This window comes from Astatotilapia calliptera, chromosome 20 (genome assembly GCF_900246225.1).
Source record: "Astatotilapia calliptera chromosome 20, fAstCal1.2, whole genome shotgun sequence".
Taxonomy (NCBI): domain Eukaryota; kingdom Metazoa; phylum Chordata; class Actinopteri; order Cichliformes; family Cichlidae; genus Astatotilapia; species Astatotilapia calliptera.
In genome coordinates this window covers 12,276,185-12,289,570 of record NC_039321.1, presented here as the reverse complement: position 1 = coordinate 12,289,570, position 13,386 = coordinate 12,276,185, and the positions used below count along the sequence as shown (strand labels likewise).

The window sequence follows — 13,386 nt, the reverse complement described above, 5'->3', positions numbered from 1 at the left end:
CAGCATGTCATGGAGTGGGTGGGAGGTGTTATCCAACATTCTCTTTATCTTGGACAGCATCCGCCTCTCCGACACCACCTTGAGGGAGTCCAGCTCCATCCCCACAACATTGCTGGCCTTACGGATTAGTTTATTAAGTCTGTTGGCATCTGCGACCCTCAGCCTGCTCCCCCAGCATGCAACAGCATAGAGGATCGCACTGGCCACCACAGACTCATAGAAAATCCTCAGCATTTTCTGGCAGATGTTGAAGGACCTCAGTCGCCTCAAAAAATAGAGACGACTCTGGCCCTTCCTGTAAAGTGCTGTGGTGTTTTTAACCCAGTCCAGTTTATTGTCAATGTGTACTCCAAGGTATTTATAGTCCTCCACAATGTCAACACTGACCCCCTGAATTGAAACAGGGGTCAAGTGTTTCCTGGTCTTCCTGAAGTCCACGATCAGTTCCTTGGTCTTTGCCACGTTGAGCTGCAGATGATTCTGCTCACACCACGTGACAAAGGAGTCGACCACAGCCCGGTACTCTGTCTCATCATCCCTGCTGATGCATCCAACCACCGCAGAGTCATCAGAAAACTTCTGAAGATGGCAGGTCTCTGTGCAGTGGCTGAAGTCTGTGGTGTAGAGGGTGAAGAGGAAGGGGGAGAGGACAGTCCCCTGTGGTGCCCCTGTGTTGCTGATCACCTTGTCAGACACACACTGTGGGAGACGTACATATTGTGGTCTTCCTGTCAGGTAATCAACAATCCAGGACACCAGAGAAGCATCCACCTGCATCGCTGCTAACTTATCACCCAGGAGGGTCGGCCTGATGGTGTTGAAAGCACTGGAAAAGTCAAAAAACATGACCCTCACAGTGCTCGCCGGCTGGTCCAGATGGGTGTAGACACGATTGAGCAGGTAGATGATGGCGTCCTCAGTTCCGAGACGAGGCTGATAAGCGAACTGAAGGGGATCCAGGTGTGGTCTTACTATGGGTCGCAGCTGGTCCAGGATGAGCCTTTCCAGGGTCTTCATGATGTGGGAGGTCAATGCCACGGGCCTGTAATCCTGGGGGCCACGTGGCGTCTTTGGTACAGGGACGAGGCATGATGTCTTCCACATCACCGGGACCCTCTGCAGACTCAGACTCAGCATAAACAGTTTATGAAAGACTCCACACAGCTGGGGGGCACAGGTCTTGAGGACAAGGGGACTCACTCCGTCTGGTCCAGCAGACTTGCCTGAGTGAAGTCTCCTCATTTGCATCTCAATCTGGTATTGAGTGAAGGTGATGGGTGGGGGAGGGGTGTCAGGAATCTCACAGGAGGCAACATGTAAAGAGAGAGGCTGGCACAGTGGTGTGGCTCTGGATTCCAGGCTGACTGCAGGTGAGGTTGTGGGGGTGGGAGCAGACACTGTGGTGTGGAATCTATTGAAAAACAGATTCAACACATTGGCTCTATTCTCACCTCCCTCAGTTCCCCTGCTGTTGGTTGGCCTGAATCCAGTGATGGTCTTCATGCCCCTCCACACCTCTCTCATGCTGTTCTGCTGGAGTTTCCACTCCAGCTTCCTCCTGTAATTGTCCTTAGCCTCTCTGATCTTGTCCTTTAGTAACACCTGGATCTTCCTCACCTCCTCTTTGTTGCCCCCTCTGAAAGATTATTAAGATTTGATTTCCACAATAATTAATTAACACAATAAACACACCTTTTAACCTTTAGTGTATTTTAAAACTTTTTAAAAAACTATTAACCTGGATTTTTAATGTGTCTGCCCTCAAAATACTTGGGGGCAGTTTCTCCTCTTTAAATGTGCTCTGTACATAAAATAGACTTGACAGTCAACACAATATATTTATATATTCCTTATGTGGTGAGAGCAGGAAGGTAGTTCCTGGAGGATGATGGAATTGATACCATCTAATAGAAAACCTCTGGGACTTTATTTTTGGTCTATCCAACACCACCAGGTTACACCTCAGACTGTTTTGGAGCTCAGTGATTTCCTGGTCCATATGTGGGAGGAGACTCCAGGACTCCATTGGTTGTCTCAATAGGACCATGCCCTGATGTTGTTAGACATGCTTACAAACCTCGTTGTTTGCCTATTGTTGTTTGTTATCAACATTATCCTAGCCTAATGATAATAAGCCCCAAATCTGCTAAGTCTTTGGTGATTGATGCACTTGCATGTTTTCAGGAACAAATTAATTTCATTTATGTTTGCTGATAACACCCATAAATGTCTTGTTTAATCTCTTACTTTAGAAACTTCTGAAACTTCTGTGCTGCTATGGCTGCTAGTGTGTGCTGCCAATTTCTATTGCAAGGCTCTGTGATCTGGCTTTGTTGCAAAATAAATAAATAAATTTTAGAAAAGTAATAATCCTTTTGTTCTCATGCTTATAGCATTTAACTGTTTCCTTCTTATTATTAGCAAGAACAATTAGCTGTACAAAAACTTATAGAAACTTAGTAAATATAGAAACATGTAAAAAGTCTTGATAGCTTTCTTATTTTTTAATTGTAATGCTCCTAAGAGAGAACCTTGGGAATGGAGCAATCACTGAACAGAAAATACAACACACACGCGCGCACACACGCACGCATAGGATAGGACTGCAAAGGAAGCCACAAAGAGTCTTTCAGCTGATCTCGCCAAACAGACTCTGTTAGGACAAGGATGAAGGGCATAACAAGACAAGGAATATAGGAAAGGTGGTGAGAGCACTGAAAGGAAGATATGAAGGGACAGTGCTTTTACAAAATTCAAAGGAAAACAGAGAAACGAGAAGCACAAGAAAGAACAGCAGAGAGGAGACAGTCATATCTGGACTTAGACTTGGACACACTGGTTTAAACAGAAAAATACCACACAGGAAAATGTGTCTGCAGTGGAGAACCATAGAACATGTTTTATTGCAATGCTGAAAATATGAGGGTATGCATAGACAACTGATCCAAAAACTGAAATGAAACTGGACCTTATTGATTTATTTATAAAGAACTGAAGACGTGAAAACTATCAGGCTATATTTCATTTTTAAGACAGCCTAATTTGTTAGGTAGCTTCTGTTTTTTGTATTTTGTGGCATTTCAGCCTCCACACCAATGGAGGGCAGTAATGTACCATCTGGGAGCGCCAACCACCAAGAAAAATAACAAAGGAAGAAGAACTATACAGAAAACTATTCATGCTAGCTGGGTACGAGCAGGAAATCTTAATTGTATTTGTTTTCAAATTTAGGCTTCAAAAATAGAGCGACAGTTTTCTGTATGAAGACGAAAGGAGACGGATATCATCAGCTTTATATTTTGACAGTAATTTACTGGAATAGGTTCAGATTTACTAGATAGCATCCTTTCTGTCGGGACGACACCAACACACCGTTTTCAACATTACGTCCCAAGGCCAAGGTAAGCTTATTCAGCTCCCTCTATAATACTCTAATCTGCGGGAGCGTCGTTACATCCTGTTCGATCAGGCCAAGAAAGCAAACACGTTCAGTTCATTTCAATATGTTAGTTAGTTTGTTGCAAACAAATTCAAACCCCAACAATTTAATTCCGTCACAAAATAGTGATGTCTCCTGTAGTTTTTCCAGTGTAGACAAAGTACACAGTAGATGCTGTCAGTGTTTACTACAGCTAGCAGCCATTTATCCCCGTATACAGTTACGGACGCTCTGCAGTCATTCCCAGTATTACTGGAATAATTCTGCACATTCCCACCCTTCTCTGAACTATGGTGTGTTTTTGCTATAGTCAGGAGATCATTTATTCTAATTACTAAATCTTTTACAACATTATACAATCAGTAACATCTGTCCACCCCCTGCTGTCACCTGTCTGTAGGTGAGCTCCTCCGAGTCTTCATGGCTTCATCAGAGGTAAACATGCAGGAAATGAATGAGGTTGTGATCGTCACCTTACCGGAGTCGGGGAGCGAGGACCTCCCCTCTGTGGCAGAGGAGGATAAAGCAGTGCTGGTCACTGCAGAGTTGACCCCTCAGACCGGGTAACACATACTCACTGCACACATGGCCTTGTGGTCAAAATGTAAAATAAATGGGAAGGGGCAAATTTACTGAAAGATATAAGATGAGTAATAGTGAGATAGAAATGCAAAACTGCTATAAAGAGACAAACAGGTCCAAAGATGAGCAAGATGTCGACAAAAACACAAAATAAAAATATGCAAAAGTGCACGCTACAAAGAAATGCAACAAACACAGAAATGTAAAATCACTGAACATGTACAAAAATGGAAAATAAATAAAATAAAATGACTGTCATACAAAGTGAGAGAGATACAACATTAAAAATAAACTCAAACAACTGTAATAGGATGCAGAATAGCTACATAAAGAACAGAAATACTGTAGGTGGACTGCCAACTCCACTTACTTGACAGTCATATATATACAAAATAACATATTGTACATGAAATCACATACAGCAGATGTACTGATATGCAGAAGTTTGCTGTTTTTTCCCCCTCAGGGAGAATGTCCTCACAGTAGCACCAATGGAAGCAGAGGCCATCAGAGCAGATTCACTGGCAAAGGAAGACGCAGTCATTGGTAATTTGAACTGAACTTTTCTTTATTAGCTTCAGCTGGATTAATTTTTCTTGTTTTCCACTTTGTTTGCATAATTTTCTGTAAAGAATAAACTGCCGTGCCATTTTTCACTCTTCTGAATTTTTCAGAAGTAAATAAAAGAACGTGTAAGTGATGGTTTACTTTACAGTTTACTATGTGTCCTTATGAAGATGTTTGCATCTCTGTCTTTGCAGTGAAATTAAGTGAAGAGGTGGATGTGGAAGCTGACGTGTTCTACCCAATCACATGCGGAGACGTCAAAGCCACTCTGATCTGGAAGAAATTCGTCTGCCCTGGGATAAATGTGAAATGTGTCCAGGTACACAGTCGTTTTTAAAGCACTTAGCTTGTCCTAAATCTACACTGACTTGTTTTTCTTTCCTCTCTGATCAGTTCAATGAGCAGCTCATCAGCCCAAAGGAGTTTGTGTGTTTAGCAGGGAAATCCACTCTGAAAGACTGGAAGAGAGCTATCCGACTCAATGGCACCATGCTCAGGTCTGGACTTGTTATTAATAGACAGTAACTGTAGTGGATACAAACCCCACTGTGCAGTATATTTTTCAACACAATGTAATTTGAGAGAATCCAGTATTTAACCTTTTCAGAGTGCTTGTGTGCAGGACTTCTTATCAGACTTGATCGTGTTACATTGTGTGTTAGTTTGCGATCTCAAATCAGCCTTTTGTACTGTCGTCACCTCGCTGGGCGGGCGGGTGCCGTGGACACCTAAGTTTGTGAATGCAGTAATTGGAGAAAGAGGCAACGTAGGAGCTTCAAATTGACAGCATAGGTGATTTCACTAAAAATCGTGCACAGGTTTGAATCTCAACACACCCACTGGTCGGACATGTTGACGCTTACATATGAAAGATCTAGCCAGGATCTGGCCTGATGGCTCGATTTTCCCCCGATATTTAAAATCTTTCACACAAGTTAGCCATCATATGATTCCTTCCAGCGTGGGCTGTAATATGATGAGTCTGTCTCAGGTGTAATATGAGAGTATTTAGGTAAAATGAATGCTGCCTGAAATCATGTGGCATCACTGAGCGGCTTAAACTTCCTCTCACTCTCATAACTGGGTTCAACCCATACAAAGGCTAAGTCTCTTTACTCCACCTTTAACATCATCATGTCTTCTGCAAAACTTTGACTTTAATAATAATAATAAAAATAATAATAACAATAGACTTTATTTGAGGGCGCCTTTAAAAAGCCAAGGTCACCTTACAAAGAACAACATTAATAAAAGGAGCAATAGTCATTAAATACATAAAGAAAGTTAAAATTGCAAAACAGAACTTGATAAAAGATAAAAATCAGCACTAACGCGAATGAGCCAGTTTGAACAGATGTGTTTGGAGCTGTGACTTAAATACAGGAAGAGAGTTTATATTTCTAATGGCTGGAGGCTCTGCTCCTCGGAGTGTTGAGACGTGAGGACGGAACAGTAAGATGAATAGCAGATGAGGATCTGAGAGGGCGAGAAACAGTGATGATATGGAGCAGGTCACACAAATAGGAAGGAGCAGATTTATGGATACACTTATACGTGAGAAGTAAGATTTTAAAGTTTATCCTTCTATGGGCAACCAGTGAAGCTGCTGAAGAACTCGGGTAATATGAGCTCTGGACGGAGTACGAGTTAGAAGTTGGAGTTTATGAAGGGACCTTTTAGGGAGACCAAATAGGAGGGAATTGCAGTAATCAGTACGGGACGTAATAAGACTATGGACAAGGATGGCAGCAGCATGGGTAGGAGGGAAGGGGCGGAGTCGGTTATTATTACGTAAGTGGAAGTATGCAGACAGGGTTATGTAACTAATGTGAGGCTGGAATGAAAGAGTATTATCAAGTATGACACCCAAACTCTTAACCTGAGGGGAGGGAGCGGTGGGAGAACGTTCAATGTTAATGGAAAAACTGTGGGATTTGGTTAAGATAGAGGCCGTGCCAATGAGTAAAACTTCAGTTTTATTACTGTTAAGTTTAAGAAAATTGGAGGAGAACCAGGATCTAATCTCGATAAGACAGTTTGAGAGGGAGGTAAGTGGGACGGATGAATTGGGTTTAGAAGAAATGTAGAGCTGGGTGTCATCGACATAACAGGGAAAATGTATATTATATTTTCAGAATATATGTCCAAGAGGGAGCATGTAAATAATGAATAAAAGAGGCCCTAATACTGAACCCTGGGGCACACCAGCAGAAACAGGATAGAGACTTGAAGAGCGTGATTTCAATTGGATAAACTGAGTGAGAGATACGAGGCTATCCAAGCAAGGGGGGGGGGGGTGTATGTGGGGATATTGTGAGAAATGGTATCAAACGCTGTCAAGAAGAATGAGGATATATAGGAGACCAGAATCAGCTGCCATCAGAAGGTCATTGGTAATCCAGAAGACAGGCTTTAACTAACACAGTGGGAAGAGGGTCAAGGTGACAGGTGAAGGATGTAGATTTTTTTAATAAGATTAGATACATTAATAAAGTTCTATCTAATCTAATCTAATCTAATCAGTTATGGAGGGAAGAGTAAAGCTTGAAAATAACTGTGAGGAAGACAGTGGGGGAAACAGGAAGTCTACTTCAGAGTCAGAAGCTCCTGCAGAGTTAAGTTGACGGTAGATATCTGAGAATTTACGAGTGAAAAAAGAGACAAGCCGGCTTGTTGTTCCCGACAGCAACCAGTAGAGGGCCTGGTGGTCTCACAGTCTTGGGTGCAATGCATTAAAAAAGAACTTTTTCATTCAAACTAGTAATTTAAAGTGCTTAAATGTACTTTTTTTGTGTGTGTATATTTTCTTCCCTCCCCTGTTTGCATTTAATTTATTCATAAACTTGTAGAGAATCCCACGCTCTCTGGTTATTTATTTATTTATTTATTGTCTATACTTAAACTCTCCCCTAGATATTTTTTTTGGCCTTTGGTTTGCATTGTAACTTATTTTCAACATGTTTTGCGTCACGATGGCACTCTTCTGTCAGACATGATAGACAGTTACAGCAAATTGTGCCTAACAGCCTTTCATCATATTTAATTTCACAGGAAGATCATGGACTCTGGTGAACTGGACTTCTATCACCACACAAAGGTCTGCTCCAACACCTGCCGCAGTACTAAAATAGACCTGGTGGGAACTAAAGTGTCCATCAGCACTGATTCGTCAGACGATGTGATTCCCGCCACGCCTTCATCAGCTGATTGTAAGTCCTTTTACAAAATGATTTGGTGCAAATCAAATACACTACATAAAAAATAATGACTGTGATGAAGCAAAAATAAACACTTTAAACAGTAAAAATTAACAGATTCTATACAATGTAGCTGCCATCGCCAGTGCGTGAATGGGTGGATGACTGGATATGTAAAGCGCTTTGGGGTCCTTAGGGACTAGTAAAGCGCTATATAAATACAGACCATTTACCATTTATACACTATACTGAAAACAAAAATAACTTTGCAGAGTCTTGGAGTGTGTTACATCTCCATGTGCAGGTTTGCAAACATGATGAGGTCAGAATCATGAAGATTAATCAGTAATCTTTTGCATTAGCCTCACTTAATGTAATCCTGCCAACACAGATTTTAGGTTCGGCTCTGGCCCCATGTATGAGTGTGAGCACAGTTTTAAGAGCTTTTTAAATCCTTCATCCAGCAGTATAGTCACAGGCAAACAGAAAACCAATGGCACCATGCTCAGGTCTGGACTAGTTATTAATAGACGGTAACTGTAGTGGATACAAACCCCACTGTGCAGTATATTTTTCAACACAATGTAATTTGAGAGAATCCAGTATTTAACCTTTTCAGAGTGCTTGTGTGCAGGACTTCTTATCAGACTTGATTGTGTTACATTGTGTGTTAGTTTGCGATCTCAAATCAGCCCTTTGTACTGTCGTCACCTCGCTGGGCGGGCGGGTGCCGTGGACACCTAAGTTTGTGAATGCAGTAATTGGAAAACGAGGCGACGTAGGAGCTTCAAATTGACGGCATAGGTGATTTCACTAAAAATCGTGCACAGGTTTGAATCCCAACACACCCACTGGTCGGACATGTTGACGCTTACATATGAAAGATCTAGCCAGGATCTGGCCTGATGGCTCGATTTTCCCTCGATATTTAAAATCTTTCACACAAGTTAGCCATCATATGATTCCTTCCAGCGTGGGCTGTAATATGATGAGTCTGTCTCAGGTGTAATATGAGAGTATTTAGCTCGATGCTTTGGCCCCATGTACGAGTGTGAGCACAGTTTTAAGAGCTTTTTAAAACCTTCATCCAGCAGTATAGTCACAGGCAAACAGAAAACCTGACTTGTTATTTCCAAGCTAGTTTTAGTGAAGACTGGGAAACATGTTACCTGTGAAAAATCCCATTTGGCAGTAATTCAGTCACAGTGTGAGTGACTTTGCATCCAGGAGTACGTCATTGTTATAAATAAATATAAAGTGAAGCCACGCGCAGCACAGATGAGTGGAGCTTCTGAACCAGCACCACAGTCTGCACTGCAACCACGTGTGCCGTCTCTGTTTGTAGTGAATGGAGCTGCAGCATCATTTCCAGAGGTGATGGAGGAGCTTCAGGCTGGGTCACAGCCATCGGAGGTGATCAACAACCTACATACACACAGACACCATCAAGTGGAGTCACCTGACTCAGAGAGGTAATCATGTTACTGATGTGTGTGTTTGTGGTGCACAGAGGACTCCATCGCGTTCTGGCGTGCGGTGAAGGGAGGCAGGGCTGCTGGAAGAGGTGGTAGAGGACTTCCAGAATGAGCTGCAGGAGGTGCTGAAGGGGCTGCAGGAGAGAGTGTGTGACCCACCGCTGCAGGTCAAAGGTTAGAAACACACACAGGTTGTGGGTCGGTTAGTCACCTGCCACAGACGACTAATAAAATACTGATCGTGAAATGACGCAGCGTGACTGCTCTGTTTCTCAATGCTGTTTTACTCAACAACATAGTGCAGAACTTTGGAATGCTGGACCTTGTGAAAAAGGTTCTGGCAAGTCCAAGAGCCAGATGGACCGTTACAGAGAGCAGTACACTCGCAGCTAGCCGGTCAGTGCAGAATCCTAAGTGGTCTCCTTGTGCGTGTGATTTGGTGTAACTTTTGTAGAAATGACTGCATTCTGCATGAAGGAGTAACAGCAATCTTGTGGTACTTCACCGTCTCCCCCTGTAGCCCTGGAGCAGCAGTGTGACGAGCACAGGAAGCGAGCCAAGGAGCTGAAGAGCAAATCACAGCACCTCAACAACGTCCTGATGACCCTCACGCCGGTGCCTGCGCCTCCCGGGCCCAAGCGTCCCCGGCTGACGCGTGCTGTCTCCGGTCCTGCCGCAGTCAATGCTGCACCCACCCAGATCACCCTGCCTCTTAGCCAGCTGACCAGCCTCCCACTGGGGAAGGTGCTGACTGTGGCAGGAGCCCAGCCCAGCACCAATGTTGGCGCGTACACCCTCCTGACCTCCTCGCTCTGTGGGTCAGAGCTTTCAGCTGATGGCTCTAACTTGACAGTTTTGTCCACTGCTGCCGGTCAGGAAGGGGCAGCTGGGGCCAGCAGCCAAGCAGCCTCCGGGGCCTTCGTTAAGTTGGTGGGACCTCAGTTCCAGCTGGTGACGCTGCAGGGCTGGCCACCACACAGGGCGCCGCTGTCCAACAGCAGCGTTGGCACCATCAGTGTTGTCGACGCCTTGGCAGCCACTGCCGACGATTCCGAGGAGGCAAACCAAGCTAGATGATGATGATAAAGGTCAGCCAGAGCAGGTAAAGAGGAAGGACGGGGACCAGCAGGACCAGCAAGCAGTGAAATACAGCCTGGCTGTTTGCTCCCTCGTCTGGCTTCTGATTGGGCTTCAGTTTGGAGTGGACTGAAGGTGGAGGTGAAGGCCTATGAACCCTTTTCCACACCATTTCATGCATTCAAGACATCCATAGATCTCCATTTAGAAACTGAACAGGTGTTGTGACTGTATATTTCATCCGTAATAAAATATGTATCACGTCTGTCTGTTTATTCCACACAGGGAAGATTGTTTAGTTTGATAATAAATGCTTGTTTTTTTTAAAGAAAAGTTCAGGACTTGAGGATTTTTGTAAAACGTATTTTTATAAAAAAGAGTGAAGGATTTTTGAATTGTCCCGACCTTGGACGACTGTTTGCTGTGATGTTACTGGCTTCATAGATTCTAAATTCACTTGGATTATAAAACACTGTTAATGTACTGGGTCTTATATCGTTCTTTTCTATTCTACTTGAACACTCAAAGCACTTTGTACAACATGCTTTATGCTTTTCTGTCTAACATCCATCCTCTGACACATGCATCCGATAGCATGTTGGGATTTAGCTCCACCAACCTTCCAGTAGATGACCTGCTCCACCTCCTGTTCTTGGGATGCTTTGACCACTGGGTGTGGTCAGGAGAACACTTTAAAATGGGGGTAAAAAAACATTTATGTGAAGCTTAACCAGTACATGACTTATGCTGGCTGGAGTATGTATCATGAACTCAGCATTAACATGTAAATTACAAAAACTTTGTGTTATTTATACTTCACATTGAAGAAAGCAAATGTACAGGTATTTAATTGATCGTTACTCTTGTTGCGTTAAAGTTTTGTGACCCTACTTTGCATTAAAAGCTTTATTCTCCCCCAGAACATGAAGTTTATGAGTAAATCCTTCAGCTTTATAAGCAAAGCAGCAGATTGCAGCAGTCATTCCAAACTTAGACATGAGCCCCAGTCATCGGATGGAACTCTTAACTAGAAGAGATCTGCAGCAGGTTCTTTAGTTTTTGCATTTGCACACTTACATATTTCAAGTCATAGAACAAATGTTAATATTAGAAAATAGTCTTCTGTTATGAGAAAAAAGTAATTGCACTGTAAACCCAAGAACTGGTTGTGTTACCCTTGACAGAGCAATCAACTGTTGACTGGCACTGAGTCATTCACATTACTGTGGAGCAACATTGGTCTGTTTTTCTTTGCAGAATTGTTCTAATTCATCCACACTGAAGGGTTTCTTTCATGAATCACTTGTTTAAGGTCATGCAATTTATTCACTTTCCCTCTGGGGTTAATAAAGTTTTTCTGATTCTGATGCAAGTTTGAGTTTTGAATAAAGAAGTGTAAAACTTTTTGGGGGTTTTTTGGCATTCAGAGGTGGACGTGCTGCATAACACAAATGTGCTCGAGCTCCAGGGTACAAACTGATGGCTGGACTTTTTCTGATCAAGAGCAGAATTCACTGTTATCAGTTACAGAAAGTCATCCAGGTGCTGAAGCAGCAAAGTGACTCCAGACTATCACACTACCAGTACCATGTTTGACCGGTTAGTATAATATAATGGGACTCAAACCTTCTCATCAGTGCACAGGATATTTTCCCTAAAGTCTTGGATCATCAGGATGCTCTTTGGCCAACCGTGATTTTCATCGTGGAACTCTCCAGTCTCTTTCGTTCTGTTGGATCATGAACTCTGACCTCCACTGGGCCAAGTGATACCTGCAGTTCTTTAGATGTTGTTCTGGCTTGTTTTATAACCTCCCAGATGATTCGTCTATGCACTCAGAGTAATTTTGGTAGAACAGCCACTCCTGGGAAGTTTCACCACTGTTCCAAGTTTTCTCCATCTGTGAGATTGGTGAACCACAAATGAATCTCACTAAAGTTTGCTGGAGCTCCAAATCCTTAGAAATGGCTTTGTGATGCTTTCCAGGATGGCATATGTCAATTACTTTGTCCATCCAATCACCTATCAGAGTCACACGAGGGCTAAAACCTTTCCCAGCTACCACAGGATGAGAAGCAGGTTATCTTTGTCTAGTCTTTGTTTGATCATTTGTCTGCGTATCTTTTTACATGGGCAGCAGGTGGCCCGGTGGGTCGCACTGTTGCCTCACAGTAAAAAGATCCTGAGTGTGACTCCACCTTTCTCCCCCTGTTCTCTCCGGGCACTCTGGCTTCCTCCCACAGTACAAAGACATGCAGTCAGTGGGGTTCGGTTAGTTCCTCTCAGGAAAAAAGTTTTTGAACCTCTTGATCAGCTGGGCCCTTTTTCTGTGGATTTTTCCTGTACCTTTGTGGGTTTCCTACAGGCACTCCTGGCTTCATCCCACAGCTGTTTAGTTCAACTTGTCATTGTAAATTAGCCATGTACATGAGAATTATACAGTGAAGGAGATATGCTAAAGCTGGTAGTGTAAATTGTTCAGTAAGAATAGAAAAATGCCAAACGAGTCTATTTCTTTGCTTAGGCTGCTGCCCCCGCGACCCGGCCCCGGACAAAGCGGATGAGGATGGATGGATGGAGTCTATTTCTATTTTTTTCTTCTGCTGTTTTTCTTTATAATAAGAAAAGGAATTTAAAAAATCTGCATATTCTCCTGTGGTGCTAATTCATACACATTCATTCATCGTGAATGACGCCTTTATTATTAAAGTGCTTTAATTCCTGTTCTGGGGGGAGACTTCTGACGCTTGCCCACACCGTGGCGCAACAGCATCCTGTTTTAATGACTTCACAGATTCATCAGTTTTCTGTCTCAGGATCAAATTCTTGGCATCTGCGGTGCTGTTATATTCATCCTGTAAAACTGTTTATCTATATTTTGGAAAACTTGGGAAAATGTGTAACAACAACAACAACAACAACAACAACAACAACAACAACAACAACAACAATAACCTAATATAATAATAAATATTCAGGTTGTGTAAAATTTAGTTGGCATTTAGATTCTGTAAAGTGTCAAAGTTAAAATGACATGCATGATACAGCA

The 13,386-nt window shown here is 42.9% G+C and overlaps 1 pseudogene; it reads left to right on the top strand.

Moving 5' to 3' along the window:
* Positions 1–3,096: 3,096 nt before the first annotated feature.
* Positions 3,097–10,470, top strand: LOC113013754 (glucocorticoid modulatory element-binding protein 2-like; annotated as a pseudogene).
* The last annotated feature ends 2,916 nt before the right edge of the window (positions 10,471–13,386 follow it).